This window comes from Triticum dicoccoides, chromosome 3A (assembly GCF_002162155.2).
Source record: "Triticum dicoccoides isolate Atlit2015 ecotype Zavitan chromosome 3A, WEW_v2.0, whole genome shotgun sequence".
NCBI lineage: Eukaryota > Viridiplantae > Streptophyta > Magnoliopsida > Poales > Poaceae > Triticum > Triticum dicoccoides.
Window position 1 is genome coordinate 139843967 of NC_041384.1, and position 12610 is coordinate 139856576.

Genomic DNA, 12610 nt, shown 5'->3' on the forward strand with positions numbered 1-12610 from the left:
CATCCAGATCTTACTTTTGTCGATGATAGAGCAAAAGATCTGCTTTGGGAATCTCTCATGTCACATTTCACCCTACCAAATCATTTAACAGATGTAGAAAGTCAAAGACGCTGCTCTTAGGAAGATGGCAATTGCATTAAACACCCACAAGAAAACTATATGGGCCAAGTACGTCGAAGGAGGAAAGAAAACTCCAGAATTCAAGGGAACACTTGAGAAGCAAAGAGATCACTGGGCCGATTTCATGAAATTCAAGGAATCGGAATTAGCTTAGGAACGGTCGAGAATAAACAAGATCAATGCCGCGAAAAAGGAGCATTTCCATACGCTGGGGCCAGGTGGCTACGCAGTGGCCCGACCTAAGTGGGCTAAGTCTGAGCAACAGATGCTGGATGCAGGGGTCACTCCGGTTACATTGACCTGGCCAGAAAGGTGCAAGACTTGGTTCTATGCCCATGGGGGGCGTTGGATCCAAAGACAGGCCAGGTTTTGAAGAAGGCAAGTCTTAAAGGAGCCGACGACAAGTTACTTATTGCAATAGAAGACGCTCGTACGAGGGTGTTCACGCCCAATAGAGAGAACGATGAGCTTACGCGTGCCCTGGGAAATCCTGAACACCCGGGAAGAACACGAGGCAAACGCGTTGTTCCATGGTATGAAGGGGTTTGCGGACTGGAACACTGACTACAGAAGCCGTGCGAGAAGGAAGATGGAGGAGGAGAAGAAGAGGAAGATGGAGGAGGAGCAAAGGAAGCAGGAAGCAGAACGCCTTAAAGGCCTAGAATGAGCTCACGCGCAGTTGGCACTCCAATTCCAGCGGTAGAAGCAGCAGATCGACTCACTTAGCCAAGAAAGGGGGTCTCAGCAGCGGCAGCGGCTAGCGGATGATCCCACATTGGATAGGACCGTCTAATCCATGCCGAGAAGCAGCGTGGGTTCCGCCCCGGGCGAGGCACTGCTGGATAGATACCCCCTATGAATGACATCATGGAGAACACTAATTGTGAGATACACTTAAAAATGAAGAACATATCCATGAAGGTGGCGGACGCCGTTGCTTATACAAATCCCTCTGAAGCAACCTTCCATTGCAACCCGATTCCAGCTGGCTGTGCTCATGTCGTGGTTGATGAAGTGGTGGACCAATATTCGAGCCTAGAGCTTGACATTCCTAGAGGTGACGAGGAGCACACACTGGGAGAGGCCATACATCGTATCATCCTAAGGAGAAAGGATTGCATCATCTTTCCAAGGCCACCGACACCGCGTCAGCCGACTCCTCCTTGAAGTCCGCCACCGCGTCAGCAGACTCCCGCTCCTCCAAGTCATCAGCCACCGCCTTAACTCCTTCAAGTCCGCCAACGCGTCAGGCCACTCCTCCTCCTCCAAGTCCGGCACCGCGTCAGGCCACTCCTCCTACTCCAAGTCCGGCACCGTGTCAGACCACTCCTCCTCCAAGTCAGCCACGTCAGCCGTCTCCGCCGCCTCAGCAACAGCCGAAGAGAGCCGTCGTAGTTATGGTGCATAGTGGTACAGGTCAAGGTACAGGATCAGGTACAGGAAGCAAGCGATTTCAATATGGTCCAAGCAGCGTCGCACCTCTTCTGAAGAGGCCTTACGACCTACCTCCGGAAGAAAACGGGGCCGAAGTGCAAACCCAATTGGATGCCCATTTTGGACCAAAACTGCCACCGCTACCAAAGGAGAAAGTGCCTGAGCATGTCGTTGACCACTTTATTTGTATGGCTGAAGCACCAGCTCCCAAGCTTGTTGACTCAGACTATGAGCACCCAATCATGAAGGCACATCGAGCACAACAAAACAAGGAGTCGAGCTCGAGCCAAGTAGCTGCCAAAAAAGCAGGAAAACTGTTCCCCAGCTGGGAGAACAGGCGGTGCAATCGATCCCCCCGCTAATTGTACCAACACATGCGAGTACCGGCGCCGGTCAGCTCGTAATAACTGACGAGCATAGAAGGCAGGTTGTAGAGCTCGGTATCACTATTTATCAACTCCTAAAGATCGAGCCCATGGATACGCCTAGAGAGGAGGAGATAAAACGAAATATGCCCACAGCGAACGTTTGGTCAAACCCAAGGAGGTCAAGAAGGTCTCAACGAGAATGTATGAATTGCATGAATGGTACATGAAAACTGCCAAGACTACCAATCGAGAGTCCCTCATGGTGAAATTCAAGGAAGAGCATTACTTCAATGCGATAGCTCTGTATGTTGAGTTTTCAGAACTATTTCAGTTATTCAATCAAGACGCACTCGACAAATCTATCGTCAGTTGCTATTGCCTGTAAGTGATTTTTTTCTGTAATTTAAGTCTCAAGCTAGCTAGCTGTAGTGCTCATTGATCATTACCTGTAATTATCCTCACTATATTCTTTTCTATGGTATTATGCAGGATGAAGATCTGTGAAATGAAAAAAGCTAGACCCAAATACCATTAATCAAGATGGACATATGAATGGTATCGAGAAGACGTAGAGAAAAACATGCTAGAGTTCTTGAAGCGCCCCAATACCAATCGAGATATACTACTTCCTTACAACTTCGTGTGAGTCACACTGTCTTGTACTACAAATTCTGTTTTTGCTTACTAGCTAGATGTTAATAAGTGTATAGGGTTTCAGGTAGTTGATGAGTGTTATGCACATGCTCTCTTAACTTATACATGCAAACGTGAGCGTATGCAGTTTCCACTGGATCTTGTTAGTCATTCAAGTTGAAGAAGGAAAAATTGAAGTACTGGACTCACTACTTAAAAAAGCTAGTGACTACGAAATCATGAAGGGGATAGTCAACTGGTAATTTCATTCATTATTGAACTATATGTCGGCCTCTTTAGTTCGTCATTTTCCGATATCAACTAATTAATAACTCCTTTATTCAATTTCTTGCCGGCAGGCAGGGCTTGGCAAAATTTCATCAAAGAGGTTCCAGGCGAATGGAAACAAAAGTTGTATTAGCATCGACCCAAGGTAAGTAATTAAGTAGTACTAGCTATGTACCACCTCTTTAATTCTAGTTTCAATACCATTAATTATCATGTTTGATTAGTTATTATCTGATTTAATTCTATTGTCGTAAAAGCCATGAGGCAGGCGCCGGGGACTGATTTATGTGCATACTACGTTTGCGAGAACATTCACATGATGGCGTCTGAAAGGACCAAACTGCTAGAAAACTATGGGTACGTTTGCCAAAACACTATTCACAATTTTTACATCATTATATATATCTAATCACACAACTAATACATGCATATTGATCTCCTTCTTAAAAGTTCAATGAGGTGCAGGATAAGCTCCTACCAACGGATCGCGTATGAGCAATTTAAGAGGAAATAGCGGGATTTTTGCTCGACCAGGTCATAGATCCCAAAGGAGAATACCATTACCCGCTACCACAGTAATGCCTCCATGTAGGAGAAATTGTATATACCAAATTATATATATACATGTGTATGTGTGAATGGTGGTGCGAGACATTCGATGATATATATATATATATAATCGGTTCTACGAGAAATTCTGTTTATATATATGCATAGCGTGTACAATATGTAGTATCGTAAAATACCAGCAAATGAAAAATAACTAAATGGAAAACACAAAATTAAAGGAAAAATAAATCATAAACCCCAAACCCCCTAAACCTTTTAGTACCGATTGGTGTTACCAACCGGTACTAAAGGTCTCGCCGCCCTCGGCGCTGGCTCGTGCCACGTGGTGGCCCTTTAGTGGCGGTTCGTGCTGAACCGGTACTAAAGTGGGGACCTTTAGTCCCCACCCTTTTGTGCCGGTTACAGAACCGACACTAAAGGGCCTTACGAACCGGTGCTATAGCCCGATTCTGCACTAGTGGTTGCCAGCTGAATTTGTTGAGACAACAAAAAACTACTGACTATGAACAAGTATACATCTAATTCAATTTAAAAGAACTAAATCTCTTTGATGAGTAAAAACTAACAAAAAACATATATATCAAACATGATATTCAAAAATTGTAGCAGGACATAAAACTAATTATGAACATCATAATTTTAATTTTGATACTCTTGGTTGTAGGTCATGAAGAAAACTATGCAGGGGGTTACATTGGTACTCAAGCAAGTTTTTTGGAACCAAAAACATTGCAAATGCTTGTGAACAAGTTTTGTGGGAACAAAAAATAGATAGAAAATCTTACTATCTATTTTGCTTGTAGCCTGTACAGTACCAATATCCAGGAGCGATGTTTGATCCTAGCCTTTTTGGAATGCAGAACATCTGAGAAAGTTTTGTGCCAATGTTTTCCCCTCGAAATACGAGCTTCTTTCATCACATCATTTTTCAATGGAGGAAAAAGAAGAACATAATAATGTTTGTGAATGACTCAAACGGCAAGAGGATCGAAGGTAATGAACAATTAGCATCTTTGATATAGGGTTACTTTGAGGGACTGTTCACTCATTTCCCCCTCAGATTCATGACTTGAGAGCCAAGTGTTGACTTGCAACTGGGGCCAAATACACAAATTATGAAAATCCCACCCCCCCGGTTGCGAGTCGAGGGTTGACTTGCAACTATGGCCTCGAGTTGCAAGTCGAGGCGTGACTTGCGACTCGGGCAACTACAACTGCAAAAAAGCCCCTGGTTGCAAGTCGGGTGTTGACCTACAGATTGGGGCAAATACAAGATTACGAAAAAGCCTTCCCTGGGTGGTGAGTTCAGGGTTGACTTGCAACTAGGGCCTCAAACGGCAAGTTGAGGCTTGACTTGCAACCGAGGCAACTGCACCTGCTAAAAAAGCCCTAGGTGCAACTTGAACACTGGTACAACGACGTGCTATACAAACGGTTTTCGACCCCTTTCTGCGATGGCGTTTGGAACCGTTGCCAAGTGAGTGTGGGCGATAGGGGGGTCCTTCCCACATGACCCAAAAATCGTCGGGGATAGGCCCTCCCGGACACCAAATGAGCTCGCGTGCGATCGGGCGAGGAATCGAAACCCAATCATTTCTGTCGGTATGTACATCCCACATGGTGAATCCTAGAAAACATTTCCATAGGTATGTACATCCCACACGGTGAATCCCAGAAAATCATTTCCATTGGTATGTATATCACACATAGTTCTTTGTGTGGAAATGTTTGTGCAAGGTGGCCTAATGCAAAACGTCGCTGCCGGAAGCCGTGTGTGATTATTGTTGATCGAACACGCCTACTTTCTAGAAACCGTGTCGATTGTTTGAGTTCATCGCCCACGGTGCTATCTGAGTAACCATCTCCAATAGAAAACCCCAATAAGCAGGGTAATTAGCTTATTATTGATAATCCATGTACTAATCAAATTGATATTTCTTATAAAACACGCCAGATATTTCATATCCGTATAAAAGCAACCAAGATTTCATAATCGAATTACATCAGATAGCTTCGGCACTTAGTTACGCCATTACACAACAGCACCAAGTTTCACATGCAACATCAAAACCTTTGGAAAGTAGCATCATACATGGTAAATAGACAGATGAATCCCATCTGGGAAACTGCAGAAGTGGAAGGCAAATATTGAGCCTTCAGTGATGTTGAATGTCCCTGCAACTTTAGGCCAATGGCTATGGATAATTGCCCGCCCAACCTTCGTCCTCTTTAGCAAGACTTCAATATTGTACTGTGGGTGTTGAATGAATACCTTCCTCGCCTCTTGACCATGCAGGTGGTTTGAGAGGTAATCATCGGTGAACTGCTTTGTAAAGTACTGAAAACAAAGATATGCATAAATCACTGTTATAAATTTTGAAATGGCGAAAGGGGAAAAACAAGGTAGAAGAGTTAATACCATCCTATAGTTGACTAATGTCTTCTTCATTGTGCACACAAAGATCTTGCTGTGATTCGTCGCAAGTTTCTTCATCCTAACAATCTTTCCGAGTTTCTTGACTTGACTGATATTCATGTACATCTCATTTCCCCATATGCAAAATGTGTCGAACAGTGGGTTAAGCCTCTGACAGCAAGACCTACATGTGCAATACCAAATTGTAAGAAACCTAAATATTAGAATGATTCCTACAACTACACAATAATGTGCTATTAGCCAAAGGACCATGCTTGAACAAACATCGATGGTAAACCGCAGTGTCTCCCATTGTTTCCCTGCAACACACATAAGGAAGATCTTGATCAGGTTAACTGAGAGTTGCCATACTATAGGTAGAATATGTATTGAGTACAACCAAATTCGATTGGTGTCACATGCATAACAATACAAAATTGAACCCACTACAAATGAAAATCAAATTGCAGAACTGAACCAAACAGCTAAATGGACAACAGACCAAATGAACCAAAATAGTTAACTGAGCACAACATTACAGAATAGAAACATGTACTAGAAGATAAGACACTTAACAAAACAAAGAATGCTTGAGAACAGTACTACGAAATGTAGCAATTGTTGGGACAAAGTGTTAAGTGAACATTACATTTCGGAGGACCAAACTGTTAACTGAACATCAGATTGCATATTAGCATTACAGAGGAAAAATCGCTAGAAAGCACTGGCGGTGGCCTCGAGATAACATCACAAATTGTATTTTAAAGTAGACAACTGTGTGGCGGTGTCGACGGTGGCCTCGAAGACGAGGCGCTCCTCCAAGATCTGGCGGTCGGCACGCATGGCAGCCATAGCGACCTTATGCGCGCGTGCGGCCGCATGCTACGGAGCTCCATGTTATACTGCGTGCAAAATGGTTGTGCGCGGCGCTTAATTGGAGGAGGGGGACAGTGATTTCGGCGAAAGGTGTAGCGCCATCGGTCGGGGCATGTGGGACGGGAAAGGAGAAGGATGGTGTGGGTGGGGTGTGAATTACCTAACCATATCGACGAGGCCACGCAGCAAGAAGAAGGGTCGGCGGCGAGAGAGGCCTCTAATGACCCACAAGTATAGGGGATCTATCGTAGTCCTTTCGATAAGTAAGAGTGTCGAACCCAACAAGGAGCAGAAGGAAATGATAAGCGGTTTTCAGCAAGGTATTCTCTGCAAGTACTGAAATAAGTGGTAACAGATAGTTTTGTGATAAGATAAATTGTAACGAGCAGCAAGTAACAAAAGTAAATAAAGTGCAGCAAGGTGGCCCAATCCTTTTTGTAGCAAAGGACAAGCCGGAACAAACTCTTATAATAGGAAAAGCGCTCCCGAGGACACATGGGAATATCGTCAAGCTAGTTTTCATCATGTTCGTATGATTCGCGCTCGACACTTTGATAATTTGATATGTGGGTGGACCGGTGCTTGGGTGCTGTTCTAACTTGAACAAGCATCCCACTTATGATTAACCTCTATTGCAAGCATCCGCAACTACAACAAAAGTATTAAGGTAAACCTAACCTGTAACGCCCCAAGACCGGAGCTTCAGATGCCTTCCAGGGTTTCCGGGTTTCGTTGTGTGTTTGGTTTCGTCTGTTGCATTCATCTTTGCATCGTGTGCATTGCGTCATGTCATCATGCCATCATGTCATTTCTTTTCTTAACTCAACTAAATAAACCGTATGGATCTTCGATCCATTTAAACCGAGGGAATTCACATGGTGATTCTCTTTACAACATATCCTCTCGATATTTAGAGAGCTATAGTAATTATTCCATTTATTTGGAATTAACCATAACACACTTGCAAATATCCCATGCCTTTATTATCTCAATTCTTGGTCTCCAAACTTTGCCCACAAATTCTTTCGTCATTTTCTGGAGCTCCAACAAAAATCCGAACATTTTTGGACCTTCCTAACCCTCACTTCCTATTCACCCCATTTGATTTTAAATCAAATGAGTTTGAATTTAAAACTTTAAAAAATGCCCACTCCATTTTTCTTGGAACATGCGCATTTTTGCGAGTCCGGGAAATTTATTTCCCGTGCCCAAATTCTTCCTCTAACCTTCTCTTCTCTCTTTTCCTTTCTCTTATTTTTCCTTGTTTTTGTTAAGAGAAGAATTAACAAGGAGAGAGGAGCCCAGCCAGGCATCTGGCCACTTGGGCCTCCTAGTAGAAGCCCGCCTAAGGTCCAGCCGCCGGCCTCTCTAGGGCAGCCCCTCCCTCTCTACTGGGCCGGCCCAAGGCCAAAGCCCACCTATTCCTAACCTAACCCTCTCCCTGGCCCGATCCCCATCTCTCTCGTCTCCCCGCTGCATCGCCAGGAGGCCGCAGCATCGCCGGGGACGCCAAGCGCCGCCCTCCTTCCTCTTCTACGCCGGTGCCGTTCATCCTCGTCGCCCCGCAGCATCGCCTGCTTCCTCGTCAAGGCCATGGATGCCTGCAGCCGCCGCCGTCCTGCTGCCATTCAGCTCCGAATCAGGCTGACCTCACCCTGCTCTGCTTCCTCCCACGTCGCCCCTGCCTCGTTGCCTGCTTGCCTCTGTGCCCCTCCATGGAACCCAAGCATCGCCGCCGTGCGCTGCATGCCACTGAAGCTCTCGCTGCCGTCGTGCACAACCTCTGGCCCCTCTTGTCGTTGTCAAGACCCTCCAAATCAGGGAGTACCATGGCCGCCACCGAGACACTTGGATTCACCAAGATCGGCAAGTACCACGACTTACGGCACACGAATGACCACCGCTCCGAATGCCAAGTACCAGGGCATTAAGGACCCGCCAAGTTCATCTACGAACCGTCTCGACTACACACCCGGAGTGCGTTGAGTACCTCTATGGAAGACCTGAACGTCTACGAACCGTGTATAGTGACCATTGCCAAGGACCGTAGAGTGAACGTCTACCCACGCCGTGTTTTTTTGACCAAGTTCGATGACGACCTTCAAAGAACTCGGATTCACCAAGTTCCACTACCGTCGCCTTTGGAAACCTCGGATGCGTCAAGTACCTCTTTAAAATGAACGTGTACCACTACCGGCGAGGACCAATTGTACCACTACTTCTTCTACCATCGCGGAACGACTACTTCCCTCGACGAACTCGAACCGTCCCGTTTGTACACTTTGAAGGTATAACCCGAGACGACGCCCGTGAACGTATGTTGTGTGATGTACGAGATGAACCCCGTGTTTACACCATGCCCGATTTGATCCTTGCACGTTCCTCGTTTCCTTGCCACCGTCATGTGGGACACTCGGTAACCGGGATCACCCCACCATCTTTTGCACGCTCCCGCCACACTTTCTTTTGCACCGACGTCTCAATGAGTTGTCGGAACCGGAACATTGTCGTGGCACCGTTTCGTTCTCGTTGCCGTGGCACCCCTTTTCACTTCCGCCATGATCAAAAATGCTTCATAATGCTCTTGTCAACTTTTAATAAAAATTGCATAAACTTGTTCATGTCATCTGCATCATGATAACAACAATTAAAATGTTTAAAATCGTTGTTTGCATTAAATTGATAAATGCATATGGGGATTTACCGGATTCGTTATTTGTTATGTCCGGCCCCATTTAAATTGTTTAGATGGTGTAGTTTTGTTATGCTTCACCTCTTACCATGTTTAACAACATTTAATATTGTTGGGTACATAATCGGGAGAGAACTAAATAATTGATGTGGTGTTTCGTCAATATGCAACTCTTTGCATATTGAGCTCCACTTAATTTGTAGGATTGTTTGTGCATTTTGCCATTCCATGCTTCATTAAACCGGACATGCATCATAATTGTTTGTGCATCATGCCATGCTTATGTGGTGGTTGTTTACTATGTTGTTTGCTTCTTTCCGGTGTGCTTCTTCGGGTTGTATCCGGTAACGTCGTGTTGTGAGGATTCGTTCGACTACGTCCGTTTGTCTTCTTCATGGACTCGTTCTTCTTCCTTGCGGGATCTCAGGCAAGATGATCATACCCTCGAAATCACTTCTATCTTTGCTTGCTAGTTGCTCGCTCTTTTGCTATGCCTATGCTACGATACCTACCACTTGCTTATCATGCCTCCCATATTGTTGAACCAAGCCTCTAACCCACCTTGTCCTAGCAAACCGTTGTTTGGCTATGTTACCGCTTTGCTCAGCCCCTCTTATAGCGTTGTTAGTTGCAGGTGAAGATTGGAGCTTGTTCCATGTTTGGAACATGGGTATTTTGTTGGGATATCACAATATCTCTTATTTTAATTAATGCATCTATATACTTGGTAAAGGGTGGAAGGCTCGGCCTTATGCCTGGTGTTTTGTTCCACTCTTGCCGCCCTAGTTTCCGTCATATCGGTGTTATGTTCCCGGATTTTGCGTTCCTTACGCGGTTGGGTTATAATGGGAACCCCTTGACAGTTCGCCTTGAATAAAACTCCTCCAGCAAGGCCCAACATTGGTTTTACCATTTGCCACCTAGCCTTTTCTTTCCCTTGGGTTCTGCAGACTCAAGGGTCATCTTTATTTAAACCCCCGGGCCAGTGCTCCTCTGAGTGTTGGTCCAACCCAGAGCACCGTGCAGGGCCATCCCTTGGCAACTTGGGTTACGTCGGCTCCTGTATGCTTAGCTTATCCGGTGTGCCCTGAGAACGAGATATGTGCAGCTCCTATCGGGATTTGTCGGCACAGCGGGTGGTCTTGCTGGACTTGTTTTACCATTGTCGAGGATGTCTTGTAGAACCGGGATACCGAGTCTGATCGAAATGTCTCGGGAGGAGGTCTATTCCTTCGTTGACCGTGAGAGCTTGTCACGGGCTAAGTTGGGACACCCCTGCAGGGTTTTGAACTTTCAAAAGCCGTGCCCGCGGTTATGGGCAGATGGGAATTTGTTAATGTCCGGTTGTAGAAAACCTAAAGTTGACCTTAATTAAAATACATCAACCGCGTGTCTAACCGTGATGGTCTCTTTCCGGCGGAGTCCGGGAAGTGAACACGGTGTTGGAGTTATGCTTGACGTAGGTTGTTCTAGGATCACTTCTTGATCATACTTTTATCGACCGTGCTTTGCCTTCTCTTCTCGCTCTCATTTGCGTATGTTAGCCACCATATATGCTAGTCGCTTGCTGCAGCTCCACCTCATACCTGTTACCTTACCCATAAGCTTAAATAGTCTTGATCGCGAGGGTGCGAGATTGCTGAGTCCCCGTGGCTCACAGTTACTTCCAAAACCAGCTTGCAGGTGCCGATGATGCCATTCCAGGTGACGCAACCAAGCTCAGGAGGAGCTCGATGGGGATCTTGTCCTTTGTGTTGTTTTCGTTCTAGTTGATCAGTAGTGGAGCCCAGTTGGGGTCGATCGGGGACCTTTGTCGCATTTGGGGTTCTTCTTTTATTTTGGTTCTGTAGTCGGACCTTGTGTGTATCTGGTTGATGTAATGCTTTATTCATGTAATTGTGTGAAGTGGCGATTGTAAGCCAACTATGTAATTTTTCCCTTATGTATTACATGGAATGTGTGAAGATTACCTCACTTGCGACATTGCTTTCAATGCGGTTATGCCTCTAAGTCGTGCTTCGACACGTAGGAGATATAGCCGCGTCGAGGGCGTTACAAGTTGGTAATCAGAGCCTTCCTCGACCTTAGGAGCCCCCATTGCTTGATCATTTTTAGCAGCCGTTGTTGAGTGTAGAAAAATGTTTTGAGCCATTTAGGAATTATATATCGGAGAGGTTAGGAATTCTTTTTACTTCCCAGTCTCCTCATCGCTCTGGTAAGGCATCCTGGCATAGAGTTTTGACTCTTCTCTTCTCAAATTTCACTAAAAAAAAATTTAGGATCACGCGTATCTTGGAATCATTCTGATGGCTTTGTGACGAGAACATTGTCTTGGTGCCTCCTGTCAGGGGTTTTGTGGCAGTGTCCCGGGGAGTTGAGCTCTGAGGTGTTGTCGTCACAATTTTATCGTTCCAGTTTTGGAATACCTGAGTTTAGTACGCCGACATCGAAAATCTCTTTTATGCAGTTGTTGGTGAGATAACCTCGACGCCACTCAGTACTGGGGCGGGAGTTCGGGAGTATCGCCATAACTCATATAACGGATGCTTTTCAAGGTTGAGGTAGATGATTTCCGAAGGTTTCTTGGTTATGTGTTGAAGGATGGATACAGCTGGATGTAGATTTGTTAGTTTTGGGTGAGATATTATGCTTCCCCTGTATCCCCAACACCTAATTGCATAACCGGAAAATTTCGGGAGTTTATAAGTGGGAATTCAAGTAGCTCTTAGGATATCTTTCCGACAGATGTATGATATGAAATTGGGGTTCGACGTCTAGTGGTCCGCCTATCCATGGTTGGTTTTACAGTGGTCTCATTGTGTCTTAAAGAGTCCTTGGCTATGCCGACTCGGGGACGCTTGGTATGTCATGTGCACTGCCTTGTACATGATGGTGTTGTATGATCGAGCCCGTGTAGGCCCCACCACGAAAACTTCGGACGAAATCTCTATCATATGTTTGTTCCGGCTTATTTCGCAAGCCAATCCTTTGTTTTGCTTTTGAGTTGTGGTATTTGAGTTGCTTCGAAGTCAAATGTTGATTACATACCTTCCCCAAATGGTGTTCTCATACTCCGATGTGGATACCAATCCTTCTTGATCATCAAGTTTGTCTTGTCAAAACTTTTCACCCGGCGTGTTTTTCTCTTCAAGTGGATCCAATCTTGTCAACATCCGCAAGATTCAATTTCAGTTCTTCTCAATGGTGTTTGTT